Here is a 27,040-nt window from a genome sequence, read left to right on the forward strand (position 1 = left end):
TTCCAGAAATGCATTCATTTCTTCCAGATTGCCTAATTTGTTGGTGTATGGCTTCTGGTAATACGTTCCAATAATTGTCTCTATTTCCTCAGTATTGGCTGTGATTTCTCCTCTTTCATTCATGATTTTATTAACTTGGGTCCTTTCTCTTTTCTTTTGGGTAAGTCTGACCAGAGGTTTATTGATCTTAATAATTCTTACAAAGAACCAGCTTCTAGTTTCGTTGATCTGTTCCACTGTGTGTGTGTGTATACATAATGTATGTATATATATATATATACATACATATGTATACACATACATATATACATATATGTATACATATGTATATATATAATGGCATATTACTCAGTCATTAGAAAGTATGAATGCAGGACAACTGGGTGGCTCAGTGGGTTAAGCCTCTGCTTTCAGCTCAGGTCATGATCTCAGGGTCCTGGGATTGAACCCCACATCAAGCTCTCTGCTCAGCATGGAGCCTGCTTCCTCCTCTCTTTCTGTCTGCCTCTATGCCTACTTGTGATCTCTCTCTGTCCTGTCAAATAAATAAAGAAAATCTTTGAAAAAAAGAAAGGATGAAGACTTACCATCTACATTGATGTGGACGTAAGTGGAGGGTATTATGCTAAGTGAAATAAGTCAACTGGGGAAAGACAATTATGTGGTTTCACTTATATGTGGAATATAAGAAACAGAACAGAGGGGCGCCTGGGTGGCTCAGTGGGTTAAAGCCTCTGGCTTCGGCTCAGGTCACGATCCCAGAGTCCTGGGATGGAGCCCTGCATCGGGCTCTTTGCTCAGCAGGGAGCCTGCTTCCTCCCCTCTCTCTCTGTCTGCCTCTCTGCCTACTTGTAATCTCTGTCTGTCAAATAAAATAAATAAAATCTTAAAAAAAAAGAAACAGAATAGAAAACAGGGGAAGCGAAGGAAAACAGAATGAAAAGAAATCAGAGAGTTAGCCAAATCATGAGAGACTCTTAACTATAGACAAACAAAACAAAACAAAACTGAGGGTCCTGGAGAGGAGGTAGGTGGGAAGATGGGTTAATTGTGTGATGGGCATTAAGGAGGGGACATGATGTAATGAGCATTGGGTTTTATGTGCAACTGATGAGTCATTGCACTCTACATCTGAAACTAATGATATGTACTATATGTTGGTTAATTGAATTTAAATAAATAAACAAACAAATAAATAAATAAAAATAAAAATCATCCCAAAGCTTTCTCTTTTATACTCGCTTTTGAATACAAGGATAATGACCAATTTCATTACATGTTTCAAACCAATGCACTATTATTCCTAGGGTTTTGTTTTTTTTTTTTTTTTTCAATTTCTTAGTGGTCTTTATATTAGAATCTTATGTAACAGAGGTTGCCAATATGATCATGCATCCTTGTCCATACTGATAAAATAGAGTTTTATGAGTCAGTATAGATGAATCTCACAAATAGTCAATTCGAAAAGCATTGTATAAGGAAGCACAAAGGATAATGACATTTATATAAAATTGTAAACTCTATACATTGCAATGTATATAATTCTATATATTTTTTGGCAAGATAAGCATGTAATCAATATTTTAGGAAACACACCAAATACAGAATAATGGTTATTTAATAAGGGTAATGCACTAAGGGAAATGTCATTGGCAATTACAACAGGAAAATTTACCTATTAAAATTGCTGCAACTGGGAGTTATCATATCAACCAAGTAATCAAATTTAGTATCATGAATAATAGTAAAAACTAACATTGCATATATCCTGACATAATACAATACAAAGAACACAACATCACTTATTTTTTAACAAAATTAGTTAACCTGATCCAAATCCAGTCTTTATATCTCCCTCAGAGTAGAGTAGGGGATAGAGGACAATGTTAAACAACACACAGAGGAAAAAATCAGATCTAGAATGAGGGTATTGTATCTGACAACTGGTTTGATGTTTTCAAATTATCACTGTTATGAAATAAAGATAATAGTATTACTCTACATTTAAAATTAAAGACTTACAATGCATTAACCTTGATTGGACTTTAGTTTAAAAAAGCTGTTATACAATTCGTTTATACAGAGATATACAGCTCAAGCAAGTATGCCATTTTTTTAAGCAAAGGATAATTGACACATTAAACACCATTCTTTTTATTTAACTTCTCCGTATATTTGAAAATTTTCATAATAAAATTTGGGAAAGGATGGATTATTCATTGAGTAAATGTTGTTAAGATAACTGATTATCCATTTAGGGAAAACAAAAGTAGATTCTTAAACTTTACACAACATTTAGAAGAAAATACAGAAGAATATATTCATGACTTGGGTTAGGGGAGAATTTCTTATACTTATTGCATAAAGCTTACCACAAGAGGGGAAAAGTGTATAAACTGACTATATTAAAATTAAAAATGCTCTGATGCATCAAAAGACAATTATCATACCCTGTATTACTTAGAAAACAAAGCATGTGACAAAAGTTTATATGTAAGTAGTCTGTCTATATGATCTTAGGGGGCATGAGTGAGAGACAGGGAAAACAAAGCAGAAAATGTAAAACAACCAAGACAAGGATGCATTATAAAGTTGGCAACCTCTATAGGTCACTGGTTATTTTATCTCACAGGACCATCTGATTACCCATATGAAGCATATCTCAGAACTCTGTTTAGGGAGAGTTAGAGGATGGAATTTATCCATTAAGCTCGATTCTGATGATCAAAGTTTTGCCTAACAGATCATTTACTTTTTCATATTTCCAGGTTGTATCTGCATGAAACCTGCATGGGTTCTTGCAGAGTCTCATGGTCACTGCTGCAATAGAGAAACCAGAAGGATAAAATAGAGGATGGAAACCAGAGGTATACAATTTGGGCCTGAATTAAAGTGCTATCAAATGTCTTTTACATAAAACTGGTCAGATCTGGCACAATAATTGTATCCACAGCAGTGGCAAGCATAAGAAACTGGTGAGGCCAAGATGAATTATGTATGAGGTATTTGATATAGTCTACACCTTGCACCCAAACACAAAATATGGGATAGTGGTAATTTCTAGAGAAAGAGGTAGGGGAAATGAATTCAGGAGAGTAGAAAGGTATGTAGGAGTCTTCAACTGTATATGTAATATTTTATTTTTTCAACTGAATATGTAATATTTTATTTCTTTAAAATCACATGTGAGACAGACCTGTACCCCTGAGGATAAAAATATATGTTTATAAAAAAAATAAAAAATTAAAAAAAATCACATGTGAGAAAAATAAAATGTTTAGATTTGAGAAAGCTGGGTGGTACATAGATGAGTGTTCATGCTGTTTTCAAAATTATTCTCTATCACATTAAATATGAAATATTCCAATATAAAACTTCAAAAAGAGAGTCTATACTGTTTGAAGAGGTAAGTAACTTATATAAATCTATTGTCTTTCAAATCATCGTGGCTCAACATAACTTTGTTCTTGTCATTCCTTCAACCTTATCTGGAAAAATAACTATTGGGCTGATATTCTTTTATGCAAGTTAAGACTACTGGGATTTTAAAACCTTTGTGGTAAGTTTAAGATATCATTTTTGAGGGGAATGCCTTCTTTATCAACATTGCATGACATATTATCCCACTTCTTACGTGTGTTTGTTCCCCACAGAGCTTTCTCTTACCTTTCTAAGAAAAAATACTTATGAAGTTGTGTTTCTTTACTTTTTATCATTTGTAGCACATTAGAGTGTATATTTGTTTTTTGTTGGTTTTCCAAAATTAGAGTATCGATTTTAGGATAGCAGACTGTTGTTAACCACTGCATGGTTAGTATCTAGAAGAGTGCTTGGCATATTTTAAGTATTGGAAAAAAATACTTCATGAATGAATGAAAGAAAGAAAGGAAAATAAGCAAATGGCTCTTTGAAGTCATTTACTCAGCTGCCGGTTTTATTGAAGTCCCTTGTTATTTTTCACATAAAAGAAAGTGGAGATAGAGAGACAAAAAATAGGTGTTAAAAAAAATAGAAATCATGTCTTTGTGTTTGGATATAAAAAAACACATAAATCCATGTTTGCCTATGTGTATATATTTATTTAAAGTGTGTGTGTGTGTGTAAACCATATACACACATTTTCTTTTTCAATCAGAAAGACGTGAACTTTTTTCTGTTCTGAAGAAGAAGAATAAAACTTAATAATAGATATTTGTATTGTAACTGCTTTGTTACTTGAAATTTAAATGCTCTTTCTAGAAATGCAGCAGCTTTTCAAATCTTTCCTCAGTAAAATGCACCTTATAAATTAAAATAGAATCTATTTAAACAGCTAGACTTTGTCTAGCAGGAGTTTCAAATTATTTAATTAATATATTAATAATAGTTACAATAACTTGTAGAGAAACATTCCTGTACTTAAAAACAATCTTAATATTTTATAGGTTCTTCTTTCTATTCAATTTATTTTATATTACTTAACTTATTATTATATTAATAATACCTGAAAATATTCTTATTATTTAAGATTTAAGCAGTGTAGAAACTTTAAGAAGAGCACAACCCAAGCATATTTCCTTACATAATCAAGATCATGCTATACATATTGCTTTGAAACATTATTATTTAACACTATGACTTATATATTGTTGCATTACAATATAAATATTTTAGGGGAGGCAGGTTTCAAAAGGTCTCATGTTTCTGTGAACAGAGGCACTAACTGACATTTTGTTCTCATTTTTTCCCAAGAAAATTTGTAAAGAGCCTTGAAAGATAATAACAATGTCTCTCCAGAGCAAAAGGCAGTTTATTTGTTTGTTTTTCACTGGTATGATAAAGATAATGTGTCCCTCGGAACTTTTCAAGCAGGTTTCCTTGCAACTCATTTTAAAAGATTCTGGTTCCTAACCTTGCACTTTTTCAGGCATGACACAAACCCACTATATGCATGGCATCCACCTGCACTGCTCTGTGTTGTTCCTGTGGGACTTGGGGTCAAGGGCAACAGACACAAACAGGAAGTTCATCCTGTATACTACATTGTGAGTTATCAAGAACTTTGTCTCTGACCCTGAAATCTCATGTCTTTTGCCAGTATCCATGAAACTATAGTGGGGTAACTTCTTAGATGGCAAGTAGTAAGATCTCAGACCTTCAAATGTCTTTGACAGCTTTTGATGATAGAGATAGGACACTGATAGAGAAATGGCTTTTTGGAAGAGAAAGGATGAGGTTCTTGCAAGTCAAGTTTGGGATGTGAAATGATTATCTAAGATGCAATAGTCCATGTTGCTGCACAGATGACAGAGACAAATAGTAAAAAACCATCACTGTCCTGCTTGTTACTGTTTAGAGACTCAGAAATAAGTGGTAATATTGAACGAAACCACAAAATGATATTTTTATTGTCCCTACTCTCCTCCAGGAGGGAGGAAGAATGGATTTTATCACTACAGTGGAGCAAAAAACCCAGACCCCAGCTGAAAAGCAATGTGGATATAGCAACTGAGTCAGGAGATCTCCAAAGGTGAAATAAATGATATCAACAATATAAGTACAGAGTTTTCGGTGGATCTAAAACATACAAAAACATACGTTCATTTAGTTAAGCCATAAGTACCCTCCCAATTCTCAAAACTGAGTGTCTTCTATACTTACACGCAGCCATTCCTTTCCTCCATATCCTGTTTCCTCCTTCTCCTTTAACTGTAGCCATAGTTTCTTCAGGTGCAAAGATAATTCAGCATGGAGCTTGACCTCAAGAAGGACCAAAGGCTATATGCATCCAAGTAACTTGCCAGGGATCTTTAGAAAGGAGAAAGATTAAAACTTTGATGTCTCCATTGAATACAGGAACCCAACACAACATCCTTCCTGATCAGGGTATTGGGGGAAAAGGGGTTCAGATTTAACTGATGGCTTTTTGATTGGGTTTACAATAGGAAAACAAAGCTAACATGGCTTTATGTGTAGGGTCCTTTTGGTTAGTTTAATGTTACTCTTGCCTCTACATTTACATGTATAATAGATTGATGTTACATGCTTGTACTTCCTTTCCTCTTTTATCAGAGATTATCCCAACTAGAAAAAAAGCCACACACTACACATAGAGTAGTGTTAGTACATTTAAGGCCCATAGACTTATTGACACCTTTGAGCTGTAAGTCTCTATGACTCATGATTTTTCCAATCAGACCATCTGAGAAAGGGCAGCAGTATCCATGTGGAGATACCATTGGGGTTTTGGATTCATCTCTTCTTTTGAAAAACAGCTAATAAGTTGCTATTGGGCTTTTGTCAAAACTTAATACTTGATCCAAGGAGATCCTGTGACTCTCCAATCTGATAGTTTTTATTTTCCACCCATTTGGGTGGATCAAGTCAGACTTGATGACTAATACGGTAAGGAAACCTCAACAAGACTCACTTTTTAAATTATTTCCATTTAGTTTGTTCAATAATGCAGCCAGTCTGGTCCCAGTAGATTCTTGTTTTTACATATAAATAGTGGCAGCTCTCCTTTTGGGAGATAATTTATTGCTCATCTGAAACAATAGGATCCACTGGACATGGTACCTGTTAAACCTCAACTCCACCTATATAGAATTGAAAATGGATAGGGTTATCCCATTCAGAAGGTAAAACTAAAGTCTGTTCTCATGCCTCTGGCCAATAGTCTTCTGGATGAAACTTGCTATATTTTTACTATTGCCAATAGCCTAGGTGTTGAGTTGTCACTTAGAAAATTAGAGACTGACAGATTAAAGACTTCCCTCTGTGGAGCTGCAAGCTATAGAAACAAGTGAAGAATACTGAACAAACTGTGACAGTCATTCATGTGATGCTGTGGAAGGGTCCATTCTCTCATGAGACTAAAATTAAGCTGCTGTTTAAGTCTGTATTGATCACATTGCCATCAATGCGGCCTGAATCTGCCATCATGCTGTAGAAGGTAACCCATCCACCATCAAAGGCTGGGTATGAAATCAAAGAATCTATTTTTTTGTTGTGGAAACTACCGCTGCATGCCAAACTTGTGATTCCTGCCAAAAGTCAACCTGGTTGTTTCATGGTGGGAGACTCCACATATCACAAGTCACATTTCCCTGCCCACTCATAGTAGAATGCCTATATGAACTTTTGAACCTTTCTCAAAGCCAAGTGTATTACCTCATGTCTGTTTACACTTTCTCAAATTATAGAGTTTCTGCTCCACTTTGATTAGATGATTCTAGTCATGCCATCATAGCCCTTGAGATTAATGTGTGTCATACATTCAGCTTTCTGGATCATTTTAAGTCTGACAAAAATGTACTATTTTTATCACAAAAAGTGATTCAACAATGAACTGATGGATGTTTCATGCTTCTTACCATCCACAGATATCTGTTACTGTTGACTTCCTCAAAAACCATCTCAAAAAGATTTTTCAATCTTATCTACTTCTGATCTGTCCATTCTAGTAAGGCCGTTTTGTCACTAAAATCACCTTTTCCTACAAAGAGATCATTTCTTCTCAACAGATTTCTGGAAAATAATCAGGACAAAGGGGTAGGGAATCATTATAATGCTCTGTATTGAAAATTCAGGATTCTTTTCTGACCATTCCTGAATATGGTATGCCATTCTTTCCTCCAAAAATAGACCTATGCTGACATAATTGATGCACACTCCAGGTGACAGCCTAGACAAAAGAGGATTCAAATGTAATTCTGATTAAATTTTATAAAAATATCCTTTTCCCTGTTGAATCTGACTATTCCATGTGAAAGGTCTGGGTGTGAATAGGAGATAATTTTTGAAAAGGTAAAGTATGATTACAGGAATAGAATATACTGATATTATAAAGATGGAGAAGAAGAATGCCTTACATGCTGAAAGATAAGAGAGACAGAGAAATATTAAGTTTTTTGTTTTTTTTTTTTAGTCTTTCAGATCCACCACTGGATTCTTTGTCATGAATGAAAATGCCCTTGTGCTGCTCTTCCAAACTTTTGCTAGAAGATTAAATTTAACTGATTAGTGGGTCTTCCATATCCTACTAGCTAGCTCCAAGAATGAATTAATCACTATTTCCCTTAACTTCACTGGGAAGTCTATCAGAAACAACAGTAGATGGCTGCAGTTCCTGTAACTCTTATGTGTAATCTCAGATGTCTCTCCTTCTCAGTCATTCTGTTGGGTAGAAGGTTGCCACAGTGCTGATGATAGGCATAAAGCACAGATTTACCTGACTGCCTGCAGACAGACCCTTCAAAAACAGTTCAGTTATTAAACTGCTTTTGGAATGTTAGAGTTTGCCAGTTGGCCACACTGGAGGCACTATAAACCTGCTATCTGATTAATGTAGACCCCACTGATGGAACCTCATTCATTGTAAACAATATTTTCTTTCCATGGACCTCATATGTACCTCTGTACTTCTTACGCAGAAGCCAAGCATTAACTTGCTTCTCTGTAGAAAGCATGATTATTTGTACGGATGGTTAGAAAAGGACTTCAAATATTAAGGAAATAGTGCCTTGGCCTTGGAAGACATGTAAGTTAGTCTCTAATCACTGGATAGGATTATTATAAAAGAGTTATCCTAGATTTCCGCTTTATGAACCAAGGTGGATTCTATACAATTACATTCTTTTGTAACCATATTAATACTTTGGGGCAATTAGAAAGGTCAATAAAAAAGTACTTCAGAGTAAATACACCTGGCTTTTTGTTAGTGACTGGGTGTTTGTGTCTCCCCTGCCCCCAAAATTTATATGTTGAAGTCCAACCCCATAGTATGATGGTTTTTTAAGATAGGGCCTTTACAGAAGTAATTAAGTTTAAATGACATCATATGGGTGAGGCCCCGCTCTGATAGGAATAATGTTCTTATGAAAAAAAGATACCAGAGAGCTCGTGCTTGTACTCCCCACAACCTGGCATATGAACACACACAGAGGAAAGACCATGTGAGAACTCTGCAAGAAGGTGGCTATGTGCAAACCAGGAAGAGAGCTCTTACCAGAAACCAAATTGATTGGAACCTTGATCTTGGACTTCTAGCCTCCAGACTGTGAGGAAATAAATTTCTGTCTTTTGAGTCATTTGGTCTGTGGTATTTTGTTATGGCAGCCTAAGCAGACTAAGATGCTTTTTAAGATAGACCCTGAATGCGTTATGGTATTTGTTTAATTGTTTGGATTCAGAAATTTGAGACGAGAAAACACATAGTTGAAGGCAATACTGCAAATTGGGTTCATCTTTATGCTTGGAACCTTATTTATAGTACTCTTAATTAAATTATATATATGACAAGTTAATCCTATCCCTGTTGGTCAAATTAATCAGAGTAGCAGCATATTCATGGGGAAATTTGACAGATGCTGGAGTGGTGTAGAAATGAGAGATGGATATTGTTGGGAGAAAATTTTTTATAGGTCTCTTGTTTGTGCACCAGTTGAAGGCAGAGGTACTAAATGCTTTTTGTTCAGAACTACTTTTTCAAGAATGTGTGTAGAGAAAATAGTTTTGGAAGACAGAGATGTCTCCCTCTGGTGGGGAAAAGGTGAAGGTATGTTCACTGTGCACTATAATAAAATAATAAATGTAACATTTCCCTCCAGGGCAAATTTCCAGCAAATTTTCTTACAACCCATTATATAAGATTCTAGTACCTAAACTCCAGATTCTTCCTTTATGATACAAGCCTACTATAGGTGTAACATCCAGGCTAGACCCTCTGTATCATCTCTTCAGTCAGGGGAAACTTTATGAACATGAATTTCTTGATGCTTGCTGTGTCATGCATGGATAATAAAATTATTTGAATTTGACCCAGGAGTTTCATGTCTTCTTCTAACACCTGTGAAACACTAAGTCATTAACTTCCAAGTAGGGTAAAATCTCAAACCCCTGACAGTTATTGACAGTAGTTTCATTTCATTCTTTTTAAGGGCCACATATTTGTATGTACAAAAAATATTTAATCAGCTGCTTGTTTTTGGAAAATTAGGATTTTTCAAATATTTTTCTACTAAAATAATATTTTGGGGCACCTGGGTGGCTCAGTGGGTTAAAGCCTCTGCCTTCGGCTCAGGTCATGATCCCAGGTCCTGGGATCGAGCCCTGTATCAGGCCCTCTGCTCAGCAGGGAGCCTGCTTCCCCCTCTCTCTCTGCCTGCCTCTCTGCCTACTTGTGATCTCTGTCTGTCAAATAAATAAATAAAATCTTTTCTTTTTTTTTTCCTTTTTTTAAATTTTTTATTTTTTATAAACATATATTTTTATCCCCAGGGGTACAGGTCTGTGAATCACCAGGTTTACACACTTCACAGCACTCACCAAAGCACATACCCTCCCCAATATCCATAATCCCACCCCCTTCTCCCAAACCCCCTCCCCCCAGCAACCCTCAGTGGGTAGGAGAAGAATAAATGAAACAAGATGGGATTGGGAGGGAAACAAATCATAAGTGACTCTTAATCTCACAAAATAAAATCTTTTAAAAAAATAAAATAATATTTCAGTGAATATCCTTATCCATATGTCTTTAAATACATGAGTGCTTTTCTGCAGGACAGACCGTTCTTAGACATGTTGTTCTTTTTAAATGTATTCATTTATATGCCAAAAAACTGTAATCATTTACATATCTGTCAGTACTTTATGAGAGTACCTCTTTACTTATAGATGAAAAATACTATGATGTTTTAATTTTAATTTCCTTATTATTGGTGGGAATGATTTCCTTGTCATGCTTATTGACTTTATATTTGTGTGTTGCATGTATTATATAACTTTGTTTATATTTCTTTTATAGTCTTTTCATGTATGTGACAAATTTTCCATCAGGTAGTTTTATTTTTATTGAATTATATAAATTCTTTATATATGGACTTTAATTCCTTTTGTTATACATTATTAAAATACACATTCTAATTATATAATTGGTTGTGCTGATGGTGTTTAAGCCATAAAGAAATTTTAAAATTCTATAGTTCAATTAGTCAGTCTTTTCCTTTATGGTTAATAGATTTATTTCCTTGTTTCAAAATGCTTTTGTTACTAAGTTTATTCTTCTTTATATGTCTTAATTTCTTCTAATAACTCTAAATTTTTAAAACTATTGTTTATTGCAACAGACCATAGTCACATATCTTCTGTAAATATGTACCATGTGAGAAGTTAATTTTATAATTATTATATACTCAAAATTATATTATTTCTAATCTGTTAAATACCATCTGCTCCTTCTCTACTTTCAGGTAATAGTCCCTATTTAAAGGTAGAAATATGACATCCTTTATGAATTTATACAACACCCTTTCATCAGAACAATGACAATGTTTTCTCTTTCACTGAGATATACCAAAATTGATTACTTTGCAACAATTTTTAGGTGAGCATCATATAATCCATGGAAGTGAATATTCTTACCCAAGGTCATAAAAAGTAATCTTGCACAAGGCTAAAACCCATAGTCCCAGTTATATTTGTGTCTGGTGTATGTGTGTGTTTTTTCACTGAGCTATGTTGACTCTTAATTGAGGCCAAAAAGGAAAATGTTTGTTAAAAAATGTGTGAAAATTATAGAAGAAAGATTTTAATCAAAATTACATATTTAATATCTCCACTTCCATTACCCAGCTGGAATCTGAATTCTTCCTCATTCTACTGTTTTGGATGAGAACAGCTGCTTGTGATGACATAGGCAGTCTTCTCCAGCCTTGTGCTTCAAGCAGCAGTTTATGCCTTTCTCTTTGAAATTATCTGGAACCATTTTAAGCATTTTCCTATTTCCCCTAGACACATGCAATACCAGGATAAGGAATACAGCATCTGTCCTCAAGACTGTGTAAATTTTTACAATGTTTCTTGATTATTTGAGGATCAGCAAATTAAGAAGGTAAGAAGAGAAGTTTGTAGTTCTATTAGATCAATATTTAAATAAACAGATGAAAAGTGGTCAATGTTTATGGTGTAGAGGGGAAATAGAGCACTTGGGGAGTAATAGGGGTATTTCACATCAAAGATGGTTCCACATTGAGAAGGGAAATACCAGTTATCTAAAGGATTTAACCTGGTGGGCAATAGACACCATGGAGAGAGTAATCTTGTGGTAGGTTGATCAAAGAATGTGATACATTTTAGATTTTCTTGCTGCACTAATTCTTCCGAAGATCTTTTCTGCCTACTTTGCCTCCTAAAACCCATTATAAAGCAATCCTCTCCTGTTCTCCAAGCTTGCCATTGTTCCCACCTGTCCCAACTCAGACGAGCTTATTCATATTCTCTATTGTTGATGTTCTTATAATGCATGGAAAGGCAAAGAGCTCTGAAAATTTCCTTAAGTAAAATTAATTTGTTGAAAACAGATAATAAAAAATAAGGAAGGACAGGGAAATAATATTAAAAGGGATATTTTAGTGATGCCAGAGAAGAAAAATGTACATCTATCACAGAATATAGGAAGTAATTCCATCTGAAGACTGGAAGAGTAAAAAACCTTCCAAAACACGTGCACATATGCATACGTACACACACACACACACACACACACACACACATACATCCACATGGGAAAAACTTTGCCAAGCCAATGGGAAGAAAAACATGTGTTGGGATAGGGAAAAAGGTTGCCAAGTTGGTGGGAAGAAAAACTAATGTGTTGCAATAGTAGAAATCTTGATTTAATAATTTACTCCCATATAAGATATAATTATTCTTAAAAATAATAATATAAATACCCTTGTTAATAATGGAAAAATGTCTGCATACAGCAGGCCTAAGCCACATTATGAAATAGATGATGTCATTTTCACTTTCTTATTCCACTTGTAAGTGCTGATTAGAAGAGCACTTCTAAAACTTAGGAGTATCCTTGTCTTATTTTTTTCTTTTAATTTTTTAAAATTTTTAATAAACATATAATATATTTTTAGCAGCAGAAGTAAAGGTCTGTGAATTGCCAGGTTTACACACTTTACAGCACTCACTGTAGCACATACTCTCCCCAATGTCCATAAACCCATCACCCTCTGCCAACCCCCTCCCCCAAGCAATCCTCAGTTTGTTTTGTGAGATTAAGAGTCTCTGATGGTTTGTCTCCCTCCTGATCCCATCTTGTTTCATTTATTCTTTCATTACCCCCCAAACCACCCATGTTGCATCTCCACTTCCTCATATCAGGGAGATCATATAATAGTTGCCTTTCTCCGATTGACTTATTTTACTAAACATAATACCCTCTAGTTTCATCCACATCGTCGCAAATGGCAAGATTTCATTTCTTTTGATGGTTGCATAGTATTCCATTATATATATATATATACTACCTCTTCGTTATCCACTCATCTGTGGATGGACATCTAGGTTCTTTCCATAGTTTGGCTATTGTTGACATTGCTGCTATAAACATTTGGGTATATGTGCCCCTTTAGATCAATGGATTTGTATCTTTAGGGTAAATACCCAGTAGTGCAAATGCTGGGTCATAGGGTAGCTCTATTTTGAACTTTTTGAGGAGCCTCCATGCTGTTTTCCAGAGTGGCTGCACCAGCTTGCATTCCCACCAACAGTGTAGGAGGGTTTCCCTTTCTCCACATCCTCGCCAGCATCTGTCATTTCCTGACTTCTTGATTTTAGCCATTCTGACTGGTATGAGGTGATATCTCATTGTGGTTTTGATTTCACTTCCCTGGTGCCGAGTGATGTGGAGCATTTTTTCATGTGTCTATTGGCTATCTGGATGTCTTCTCTGCAGAAATGTCTGTTCATGTCCTCTGACCATTTCTTGATTGGATTATTTGTTCTTTGGGGGTTGAGTTTGCTAAGCTCTTTATAGATTTTGGACACTAGCCCTTTATCTGATATGTCATTTTCAAATATCTTCTCCCATTCTGTCAGTTGTCTTTGGGTTTTCTTAACTGTTTTCTTTGCTGTGCAAGTGCTTTTGATCTTGATGAAATCCCAATAGTTCATTTTTGCCCTTGCTTCCCTTGCCTTTGACGATGTTCCTAGGAAGAAGTTGCTGTGGCTGAGGTTGAAGAAGTTGTTGCCTATGTTCTCCTCAAGGATTTTGATGGATTTCTTTCTCACATTGAGGTCCTCCATCCATTTTGAATCTATTTTCATGTGTGATGTAAGGAAATGGTCCAATTTCATTTTTCTGCATGTGGCTGTCCAATTTTCCCAACACCATTTGTTGAAGAGGCTGTCTTTTTTCCATTGGATATTCTTTCCTGCTTTGTTGAAGATTAGTTGACCACAGTGTTGAGGGTCTATTTCTGGGCTCTCTATTCTGTTCCATTGATCTATGTGTCTGTTTTTGTGCCAATACCATACTGTCTTGATGATGACAACTTTGTAATAGAGCTTGAAGTCCAGAATTGTGATGCTACCAGCTTTGGCTTTCTTTTTCAATATTCCTTTGGCTATTCGAGGACTTTTCTGGTTCCATATAAATTTTAGGATGATTTGTTCCATTTCTTTGAAAAAAAATGGATGGGATTTTGATAGGGATTGCAGTAAACATGTAGATTGCTTTAGGTAGCATAGACATTTTCACAATATTTGTTCTTCCAACACAGGAGCATGGAACATTTTTCCATTTCTTTGTGTCTTCCTCAATTTCTTTCATGAGTACTTTATAGTTTTCTGAGTATAGATTCTTGGACTCTTCGGTTAGGTTTATTCCTAGGTATCTTATGGATTTGGGTGCAATTGTAAATGGGGTTGACTCCTTAATTTCTATTTTTTCTGTCTTGTTGTTCATGTAAAGAAATGTAACTGATTTCTGTGCATTGATTTTATATCCTGACACTTTCCTGAATTCCTGTACAAGTTCTAGCAGTTTTGGAGTGGAGTCTTTTGGGTTTTCCACATATAGTATCATATCATCTGCGAAGAGTGATAGTTCAATTTCTTCTTGCCAATTTGGATGCCTTTCATTTCTTTCTGTTGTCTCATTGCTGAGGCTATAACTTCTGGTACTATGTTGAATAGCAGTGGTGATAATGGACATCCCTGCCATGTCCCTGACCTTTGGGAAAAGCTCTCAATTTTTCTCCATTGAGAATGATATTTGCAGTCTGTTTTATCTAGATGGCTATGGTGATATTGAGGTATGTGCCCTCTATCCCTGCACTTTGAAGAGTTTTGATCAGGAAGGGGTACTGTATTTTGTCAAATGCTTTTTCAGCATCTATTGAGAGGATCATATGGTTCTCGTTCTTTCTTTTATTAAAGTATTGTATCACATTGGTTGATTTGCAGATGTTGAAACAACCTTACAGCTCTGGAATACATCCCACTTGGTCGTGGTAAATAATCCTTTTAATGGACTGTTGAATCCTATTGGCTAATTTTGGTGAGAATTTTCGCATCTGTGTTCATCAAGGATATTGGTCTGTAATTGTCTTTTTCGATGGGATCCTTGTCTGGTTTTGAGATTAAGGTGATGCTGGCCTCATAAAATGAGGTTGGAAATTTTCCTTCCATTTCTATTTTTTTTGAACAGTTTTGGGAGAAGAGGAATTAATTCTCTTTTATATGTTTGGTAGATTTCCCCTGGGAAGTCTTCTGGCCCTGGGCTTTTGTTTGTTTGGAAATTTTTGATGACTGTTTCACTCTCCTTACTGGTTATGGGTCTGTTCAGGTTTTCTATTTCTTCCTGGTTCAGTTCTGGTAGTTTATATGTCTCTAGGAATGCAGCCATTTTTTCCAGATTGTCAAATTTGTTGGCATAGAGTTACTCATTGTATTTTATTTATTTATTTATTTATTTATTTATTTATTGGTGTTGGATGTGATCTCTGATCTCTCCTCTTTCATTTAAGATTTTATTTATTTGGGTCCTTTATCTTTTCTTTTTGAAAAGTCTGTCCAGGGGTTTATCCATCTTATTAATTCTTTCGAAGAACCAGCTTTTATTTTTTATGATTTGTTCTATTGTTTTTTGGTTTCTATTTCATTGATATCTGCTCTGATCTTTATGATTTCTCTTCTTCTGCTGGGTTTAGGCTATCTTTGCTGTCCTTTCTACAGCTCCCTTACATGTAGAGTTAGGTTGTGTATTTGAAACCTTTCCTGTTTCTTGAGAAAGGCTTGTACCGCTATATATTTTCCTATCAGGACTGCCTTTGCTATGTCCCACAGATTTTGAACCATTGTGTTTTCATTATCATTTGTTTCATGAGTGTTTTAAATTCTTCTTTAATTTCTTGGTTGACCCATTCATTCTTTAGAAGGATGCTGGTTAGTCTCCATGTATTTGGGTTCTTTCCAAATTTCCTAATGTGATTGAGTTCTAGCTTCAGAGCATTGTGGTCTGAAAATATGCAGGGAATGATCCCAATCTTTTGATACCTGTTGAGACCTGATTTAGGACCCAGGATGTGATCTATTCTGGAGAATATTCCATGTGTACTAGAGAAGAATATGTGTTCTGTTGCTTTGGGATGTAATGTTCTGAATACATCTGTGATGTCCCTCTGGTCAAGTGTGTCATTTAAGACCTTCATTTCCTTGTGGATCTTTTGCTTTGATGATCTGTCCATTTCAGTGAGGAAGGTGTTAAAGTTCCCTACTATTATTGTATTTTTATCAATGTGTTTCTTTGATTTTGTTATTAATTGGTTTATGTGGATGGCTGCTTCCATGTTAGGGGAATAGATATTTAAAATTGTTATATTTTCTTGTTGGATAGACCCTTTGAGTATGAGATAGTGTCCTTCCTCATCTCTTATTATAGTCTTGGCTTAAAATCTAATTTATCTTATATAAGGATTGCCACGCCAGCTTTCTTTTGTTTTTCATTAGCATGGAAAATTGTTTTCCACACTCTCATTTTAAATCTGGAGGTGTCTTTGGGTGTAAAATGAGTTTCTTGTAGGCAGCATAGTGATTTTTTTTTAATCTATTCTGATACTGTGTGTCTTCGATTGGGGCACTTAGCCCATTTACATTCTGGGTAACTATTGAGAGATACGAATTTAGTGCCATTGTATTGCCTTTAAGGTGACTGTTACTGTGTATTTTCTCTGTTCCTTTGTGATCTACTACTTTTAGTGTCTCTCTTTGCTTAGAGGACCACTTTCAATATTTCCTGTAGAGCTGGTTTGGTCTTTGCAAATTCTTTCAGTTCCTGTTTGTCGTGGAAGCTTTTAATGTCTCCTTCCATTATCAATGATAGTTTAGCTGGATTTAGTATTCTTGGCTGCATGTTTTTCATCTTTAGTGCTCTGAATATATCATACCAGCTCTTTCTGGCCTGCCAGGTCTCTGTGGGTAAGTCTGCTGCCAATCTAATATTTTACCATTGTATGTTACAGACTTCTTGCCTTGGGCTACTTTCAGGATTTTAAGACTTTGTAAAATTTAAGACTTGTAGATTTTAAGACTTGTAAATTTTACTATTAGGTGATGGGGTGTGGACATATTCTTTTTGATTTTGAGGGGGGTTCTCTGCCCCTCTTAGATTTTGATGCTTGTTCCCTTTGCCATAGTAGGGAATTTCTCTCCAATAATTCTCTCCAGTATACCTTCTGCTCCCCTCTCTCTTTCTTCTTCTTCTGGAATCCTAATTTTTCTAATGTTGTTTCATTTTCTGGTTTCACCTATCTCTCGAATTTTCCCCTTGTGGTCCAGTATTTGTCTATTTTTTGCTCAGCTTCTTTAATCTCTGTCATTTGGTTTTCTATATCACTAATTCTTTCTTCTGCCTCATTTATCCTAGCAGTAAGAGCCTCTATTTTTTATTGCACCTCATTAATAGCTTTTTGGATTTCAACTTGGTTAGATTTTACTTCTTTTATTTCTCCAGAAAGGGCTTTTATCACTCTGGAGTGGGTTTCTTTAATATCTTCCATCATTTTTTGAGCCCGGCTAGAACCTTGAGAATTGTCATTTTGAACTCCAGATCTGACACATTACCAATGTCTGTATTGATTACATCCCTAAACTTCTGTACAGCCTATGGTTTGTTGTTGTTGTTGTTGTTTGTTTGTTTGCTTTTACTTTTCTTTTCTGTCGTGAGTTTTTCTTCCTTGTCATTTTGTCCAGATAAGAATATATGAAGGAGCAAATAAAATACTAAAAGGGTAGCAAAGACCCAAGGAAAATGTGCTTTAACCAAATCAGATGAGACTCTAAATCGTGTGTGGAGGGAAGAAAGGGGGTAAAAAGCAGTAATAAAAAAAAATTAAAAAAAGAAAACAAAAAAAATATAAAACAGTAATATATATATATATATATATATATATATATATATATATATATATATATTAGACTGGTGACTAGAACAGCATCACCCACTTAATTTTGGGAGTATTTTGGTCTCTTAGAAGAAACTACATCCCAAAATTTTAAAGAATGAAAAACATATCCCAGGGTAAACACAATAAAAGATGGAACATTAGTATAAAGATAAAAAAATTATATTTCTGAGAAAGGAATTGAAAGTTAGTTGGGAGAATAAAAAATAAGAAAATGGAGAGAATTTTCTCAGGCTGGAGACTAGAACAAGCCTGGTGGTAGATTTAGGGTATAATTTGATCTTTTAGAAGAAGTTGTACCCCAAATTTTTAGAAGAAAAAACCGTATGTGTGTACAAAAAATTAGTTAGGTAAAATGAATATAAAATATGACTATAATAATTAAGGTTTAAAAAACAATTATTTTTGAATTTTTTATCTTTTATAAACATATATTTTTATCCCCAGGGGTAAAGGTCTGTGAATAACCAGGTTTACACACTTCACAGCACTCACCAAAGCACATACCCTCCCCAATGTCCATAACCCCACCCCCCTTCTCTCAACCCCCCTCCCCCCAGCAACCCTCAGTTTGAATTGTGAGATTAAGAGGCACTTACAGTTTGTCTCCCTCCCAATCCTATCTTGTTTCATTGATTCTTCTCCTACCCACTTAAGCCTCCATGTTGCATCACCACTTCCTCATATCAGGGAGAGAATATGATAGTTGTCTTTGTCTGCTTGACTTATTTCGCTAAGCATGATACCCTCTAGTTCCATCCATGTTGTTGCAAATGGCAAGATTTCATTTCTTTTGATGGCTGCATAGTATTCCATTGTGTATATATACCACCTCTTCTCTATTCATCTGTTGATGGACATCTAGGTTCTTTCAATAGTTTGGCTATTGTGGACATTGCTGCTATAAACACTCGGGTACACATGCCCCTTTGGATCACAACGTTTGTGTCATTGGGGTAAATACCAGTAGTGCAATTGCTGGGTCATACAGCAGCTCTATTTTCAACATTTTGCGGAACCTCCATGATGTTTTCCAGAGTGGTTGCACCAGCTTGCATTCCCACCAACAGTGTAGGAGGGTTCCTCTTTCTCCACATCCTCGCTAGCATCTGTCATTTCCTGACTTGTTGATTTTAGCCATTCTGACTGGTGTGAGGTGATATCTCATTGTGGTTTTGATTTGTATTTCCCTGATGCCAAGTGATATGGAGCACTTTTTCATGTATCTGTAGGGCATCTATCTGGATGTCTTCTTTGCAGAAATGTCTCTTCATGTCCTCTGCCCATTTCTTGATTAGATTATTTGTTCTTTGGGTGTTGAGTATGCTAAGTTCTTTATAGATTTTGACACTAGTCCTTTATCTGATATGTTGTTTGCAAATATCTTCTCCCATTCTTTCAGTTGTCTTTTGATTTTGTTAACTGTTTCCTTTGCTGTGCAAAAGCTTTTGATCTTGATGAAATCCCAATAGTTCATTATTGCCCTTGCTTCCCTTGCCTTTGGATATGTTCCTAGGAAGATGTTACTGCGGCTGAGGTCGAAGAGGTTGCTGCCTGTGTTCTCTTCAAGGATTTTGATGGATTCCTTTCTCACATTGAGGCCCTTCATCCATTTTGAATCTATTTTCGTGTGTGGTGTAAAGAAATGGTCCAATTTCATTTTTCTGCATATGGCTGTCCAATTTTCCCAACATCATTTGTTGAAGAGGCTGTTTTTTTTTTTCCATTGGACATTCTTTCCTGCTTTGTCAAAGATTAGTTGACCATAGAGTGGAGGGTCTATTTCTGTGCTCTCTATTCTGTTCCTTTGATCTATGTGTCTGTTTTTGTGGCAGTACCATGCTGTCTTGATGATGACAGCTTTGTAATAGAGCTTGAAGTCTGGAATTGTGATGCCACCAACATTGGCTTTCTTTTTCAATATCCCTTTGGCTATTCGAGGTCTTTCCTGGTTCCATATAAATTTTAGAATTATTTGTTCCATTTCTTTGAAAAAGATGGATGCTACTTTGATAGGAATTTCATTGAATGTGTAGATTGCTTTAGGTAGCAGAGACATTTTCACAATAATTATTCTTCCAATCCAGGAGCATGGAACTTTTTTCCATTTCTTTGTGTCTTCCTCAATTTCTTTCATGAGTACTTTATAATTTTCTGAGTATAGATTCTGTGCCTCTTTGGTTAGGTTTATTCCTAGGTTTCTTATGGTTTGGGGAGGAATTGTAAATGGTATTGTCTCCTTAATTTCTCTTTCTTCTGTCTTGTTGTTGGTGTAGAGAAATGCAACTGATTTCTGTGCATTGATTTTATATCCTTAAACTTTACTGAATTCCTTTATAAGTTCTTGCAGTTTTGGAGTGGAGTCTTTTGGGTTTTCCACATATAGTATCATATCATCTGCGAAGAGTGATAATTTGACTTCTTCTTTGCCGATTTGGATGCCTTTAATTTCCTTTTGTTGTCTGATAGCTGAGGCTAGGACTTCTAGTACTATGTTGAAGAGCAGTGGTGATAAAGGACATCCCTGTCGTGTTCCTGAACTTAGCGGAAAAGCTTTCAGTTTTTCTCCATTGAGAATGATATTTGTGGTGGGTTTTCCATAGATGGCTTTGATGATATTGAGGTATGTGCCTTCTAGCTCTACACTTTGAAGAGTTTTGATCAGGAAGGGATGCTGTACTTTGTCAAATGCTTTTTCAGCATCTATTGAGAGTATCATACGTTTCTTGTTCTTTCTTTTATTGATGTGTTGTATCACAATGACTCATTGGCAGATGTTGAACCAAACATGCAGCCCCAGAATAAATCCCACTTGGTTGTGGTGAATAATCCTTTTAATGTACTTTTGAATCCTATTGGCTAGTATTTTGGTGAGAAATTTCGCATCTGTTTTCATCAAGGATATTGGTCTATAGCTCTCTTTTTTGATGGATCCTTGTGTGGTTTTGGGATCCAGGTGATGCTGGCCTCATAAAATGAGTTTGGAAGTTTTCCTTCCATTTCTATTTTTTGGAACAGTTTCAGAAAAATTGGAATTATTTCTTCTTTAAATGTTTGGTAGAATTCCCCCGGGAAGCCGTCTGCCCTGGGCTTTTGTTTGTTTGGACATTTTTAATGACTGTTTCAATCTCCTTACTGGTTATGGGTCTATTCAGGCTTTCTATTTCTTCTTGGTTCAGAATTGGTAGTTTATATGTTTCTAGTAATGCATTCATTTCTTCCAGATGGTCAAATTTGTTGGCGTAGAGTTGCTTATAGTATGTTCTTATAATTGATTTTATTTCTTTGGTGTTAGTTGTGATCTCTCCTCTTTCATTCATATTTTTATTTATTGGGGTTCTTTCTCTTTTCTTTTTGATAAGGCTGGCCAGAGGCTTATCAATTTTATTAATTCTTTCAAAGAACCAGCTCCTAGTTTCGTTGATTTGCTCTATTGTTTTTTTGCTTTCTATTTCATTGATTTCTGCTTTGATCTTTATTATTCCTCTTTTCCTGCTGGTCTTAGGGTTTCTTTCTTGTTCTTTCTCCAGCTCCTTTAGGTGTAGGTTTAGGTTGTGTACCTGAGACCTTTCTTGTTTCTTGAGAAAGGCTTGTACCACTATATATTTTCCTCTCGGGACTGCCTTTGTTGTGCCCCACAGATTTTGAACCATTGTATTTTCATTATCATTTGTTTCCATGATTTTTTTCAATTCTTCTTTAATTTCCCGGTTGACCCATTCATTCTTTAGATGGATTTTGTTTAGTCTCCATGTATTTGGCTTCTTTCCAAATTCCTCTTGTGGTTGAGTTCTAGCTTCAGAGCATTGTGGTCTGAAAATATGCAGGGAATGATCCCAATCCTTTGATACTGGTTGAGTCATGATTTAGGGGAAGGATGTGTTCTATTCTGGAGAATGTTCCATGTGTACTAGAGAAGAATGTGTGTTCAGTTTCTTTGGGATGAAATGTTCTGAATATAGCTGTGTGTCCATCTGGTCCAGCGTGTCATTTAAGGCCTTTATTTTCTTGCTGATCTTTTGCTTGGTTGATCTGTCCATTTCAGTGAGGGGAGTGTTAAAGTCCCCTACTATTATTTTATTATTGTTGATGTGTTTCTTTGATTTTGTTATTAATTGGTTTATAGAGTTGGCTGTTCCCACGTTGGGGGCATAGATATTTAAAATTGTTAAATCTTCTTGTTGGACAGACCCTTTGAGTATGATATAGTGTCCTTCCTCATCTCTTATTATAGTCTTTGGCTTAAAATCTAATTAATCTGATCTAAGGATTGCCACTCCTGCTTTCTTCTGATGTCCATTTGCATGGTAAATTCTTTTCCACCCCCTCACTTTAAATCTGGAGGTGTCTTTGGGCTTAAAATGAGTTTCTTGGAGGCAACATATAGATGGGTTTTCTTTTTTTATCCATTCTGATACCCTGTGTCTTTTGACAGGGGCATTGAGCCCATTCACATTCAGGGTAACTATTGAGAGATATGATTTTAGTGCCATTGTATTGCCTGTAAGGTGACTGTTACTGTATATGATCTCTGTTCCTTTCTGATCTACCTCTTGTAGGCTCTCTCTTTGCTTAGAGGACCCCTTCCAATATTTCCTGTAGAGAAAGTTTTGTTTTTGCAAATCCTTTCAGTTTTTGTTTGTCCTGGAAGCTTTTAATCTCTCCTTCTATTTTCAATGATAGCCTAGCTGGATAATAATATTCTTCGCTGCATGTTTTTCTCGTTTAGTGCTCTGAAAATGTCATGCCAGCTCTTTCTGGCCCGCCATGTCTCTGTGGATAAGTCAGCTGCCAATCTAGTATTTTTACCATTGTATGTTATAGACTTCTTTTCCCGGGCTGCTTTCAGGATTTTCTCTTTGTCACTGAGACTTGTAAATTTTACTATTAGGTGACAGGGTTTGGGCCTATTTTATTGATTTTGAGTGGCATTCTCTGAACCTCCTGAAATTTGATGCTTGTTCCCTTTGCCATATTGTTGAAATTCTCCCCAATAATTCTCTCCAGTATACCTTCTGCTCATGTCTCTCTTTCTTCTTCTTCTGGAATCGCAATTATTCTAATGTTGTTTCCTCTTATGGTGTCACTTATCTCTCAAATTCTCCCCTATTGGCCCAGTAGCTGTTTGTCCCTCTTTTGCTCAGCTTCTTTATTCTCTGTCATTTGGTCTTCTATATCACTAATTCTTTCTTTTGCCTCATTTATTCTAGCAGTGAGAGCCTCCATTTTTGATTGCACCTCATTAATAACTCTTTTGTTTTCAAATTGGTTATACTTTAGTTCTTTTATTTCTCCAGAAAGGGCTTTTATATCTCCCGAGAGGTTTTCTTTAATATCTTCCATGCCTTTTTCGAGCCCGGCTGGAACCTTGAGAATTGTCATTCTGAACTCTAGATCTGACATATTATCAATGTCTGTATTGATTAGGTCCCTGGCCTTTGGTACTGCCTCTTGTTCTTTCTTTTTTTTTTTTTTTTGGTGAATTTTTCTGCCTTGTAATTTTGTCCAGATAAGAGAATATGAAGGAGCAAGTAAAATACTACAAGGATGACAACAACCCCAGGAAAATATGCTTTAACCAAATCAGAAGAGATCCCAAATCGTGAGGGGGGGAAAGCGGATAAAAGAGGTTCAAAAAGAAAGAAAGAAAAAAAAAAAGAAGAAAAAGAAAAGAAAAGAATAAAAAAAAAAGAAAATGAATAAAGAAATATATTAAAAAGACAGAAAACAAATATATATATTAGATAAACTAGTTAAAAAAACGTTAAAAAAGAAAGGGTAAAAGTTAAAAAAAATTATCAGAAGAAGGGAAAAAAAAGAAAAAGTAAAACATTAAATTAACTGAATGAATAAAAAAAATCACAGGGAGTAAGCCATGGGTTCCGTGCTTTGCTTTCTCCTCCTCTGGAATTATGCTGCTTTCCTTGGTATTGAAACCACACTCTTTGGTAGGTGAACTTGGTCTTGGCTGGGTTTCTTATAGATCTTCTGGCGGAGGGGCCTGGTGTAGTGATTCTCAAGTGTCTTTTCCCGAGGCGGAATTGCACCGCCCTTACCAGGGGTGAATAATCTGCTTGGGTTTGCTTTCAGGAGCTTTTGTTCCCTGAGCAATTTCTGTAGAGTTCCAAAGTATGGGAATACAAATGGCTGCCTCCTGGTCTGTGGCCCAGAGGAGCCGAGAGCCCGGGGCCCCACTCCTCAGTGTGTCCTCAGAGAAGAGCATCCAGTTACTCCCATCTGCCTGACCTCTGGCTGCGCTCCGAGCTCACCGAGCCTGCGACCGGTTCAAGGTAACCCTGAGCTGTGATATTACTGTCAGCTCTGTCTCTGTAGCCAGCTTTCCTGTTCCAATACCCACAAGCTCTGCGACACTCAGACACCCCCGATCCTTCTGTGACCCTGCGGTACCTGAGGCCATGCTGACCCCACCTGGTCTTTGTCCTGGTTTAGCCTCTGGAGCGATGACCCTCAGTGGAACAGACTTTTAAATGTCCTGATTTTGTGCTGCGTTGCTCTGCTGCTTGCCGGGTGCCAGCCCCACCCCTGGGGTCTATCTTCCCCTTGCTTTGGATTCACTTCTCCACCAGTCCTACCTTTCAGAAAGTGGTTGTTTTTCTGTTTCCAGAATTGCTGTTCTTCTTCTCTTCTATCTGACGATGGATTTGCAGGTGTTTGAAATCTTCAGATAAGCTATCTAGCTGATCTCTTGCTAGCTGAAGTAGTCTCAGCCTGCTACTTCTCCGCCATCTTGACTCCTCCCCTAAAAAATAATTTTTTAATGAAATGTATTAAGATAAACTAGTTAAAGAATGTTAAATGTGGAAAGGGTAATAGTTAAAAAAATTAGCAGAAGAAAAAATAAATAAAATTAACAAAAGTTAATTAACTGCATGACTGAGGAATCATGGGAGAAATCCATGAATTTCATGCTTTGCTTTCTCCTCCTCTGGAATTCCTCTGTTCTCCTTGGTAAGTGAACTTGGTGTTGGCTGAATTTATTGTTGTTCTTCTGGGGGACAGGTCTGTTGTAGTGATTCTCAAGTGTCTTTGCTGGAGGCGGAATTGCACTGCCCTTACCAGGGGCCAGGCTAAGTAATCTGTTTAGGTTTGTTTTCGCGAGCTTTTGTTCCCTGAATGCTTTCTGTCGAGTTCTGGAGGACAGCAATGACAATGGCAGCTTCCCAATCTCTGACCTGGAGGATCTGAGAGTTTGGGGCCCCACTCCTCATTCGCCCTCAGAGAAAAGTGCTCAATCATTCCCATCTCTCTGGCCTCCAGCTGCACTCCAAGCTCACCCAGCCTGTGACTTGTTCAAGGTAACACCAAGTTGAGAGCTCACTCCTCGGCTCTGTCTCAGTAGCTGACTTCCTCACTGTAATACCTGCAAGCTCTGCAACACTCAGACACCTCTGATCCTTCTGTGACCCCATGGGACCTGGGGCCACACTGACCCTGAGTAGGCTTCACCTTGGTTTAGCCTCTGTAGAGATGTCCCTCAGTGGAACAGACTTTTAAAAGTTCTGATTTTGTGCTCCATTTCTCCACAGCTTGCTGGTAGCGGGGCCCTCCCCCTGCAGTTTATCTTCCCATCAGTTTGGATTCACTTCTCTACCAGTACTACCTTTCAATAAGTGGTCGATTTTCTGTTTCTAAAATTGTTGCTCTTCTTCTCTTCAATCTCCTGTTGGATATGTAGGTGTTCAGAATAGTTTGATAAGCTTTCTAGCTGATGTCTTGTTACCTGATGTTGTCTCAGCCTGCTACTTCTCTGCCATCTTGACTCCTCCCTCTGTCTTATTTTTTTTAAGATTTAATTATTAATATTAAAGACAACACATGACCATGAGCAGAAGGGAGGAGAACAGAGGGGGAGAGAGAGAAATCCTCAAGCAGACTCTGCACTGTGCATGAAGCTCCACACACTTCTTGATCCCAGGACACAGAGATCATGACCTGAGCCAAATCAAGAGTTGGATGCTTAATGAACTGAGCCACCCAGACACCACTCTTTGTCCTATTCTTATAGATTCCAGTCCGCATCTTGATACCAGCTATTCTTTGTTATAGTACCATGGGATTATGCCCTTCCTCAAGCATTGTACACTTTACAAATTCCTGGTCAGCATTCAAAAGATAAATTCTCTAATGATAAATCCTTACCCTCCTCTCTTCATACACAGTGTAATTATTTCCTGGTTCTGAGCTTGACTATAAGATCTGAGTCTCTACAACTATACTAATAACACTGTGGTATAATTATTTGTCATCTTCTTTGTCTCCTCCAATAGACTAACTTCTCTTTTGTGGCAGAAGATATATATCATTATATAAATATATATATATATCCTTATATTTATAAATATATTTATATATAAATCTCAACCTGTTTATATATATAAATATAAATTTATATAAATATATATCTATAAATATGTTTATGTAGAAATATTTATATGTAGAAATATTTTATTTCTACATATAAATATTTCTACATAAACATATTCATAGATATATATCTATATAAAGATTTATATAAATAAATAAATATTTATTCATATAAATATTTATACATAAATATATTAATAGATATATATCTATATAAAGATTTATAATTATATTTATAAATATATTTATAAATATCTTTATATTTATAAATATAAAATAAAAATATATTAAAAGAAATTTATAATATATATATTTTATATTATATATTATATATCTATTTATATTTATATTTATATTCATATATTATATATAAATTTATATAAAATATAAAGATATTTATAAATATAAATATTTAT

This window comes from Mustela nivalis (assembly GCF_964662115.1).
Source record: "Mustela nivalis genome assembly, chromosome: X".
In the NCBI taxonomy this organism is placed as follows: domain Eukaryota; kingdom Metazoa; phylum Chordata; class Mammalia; order Carnivora; family Mustelidae; genus Mustela; species Mustela nivalis.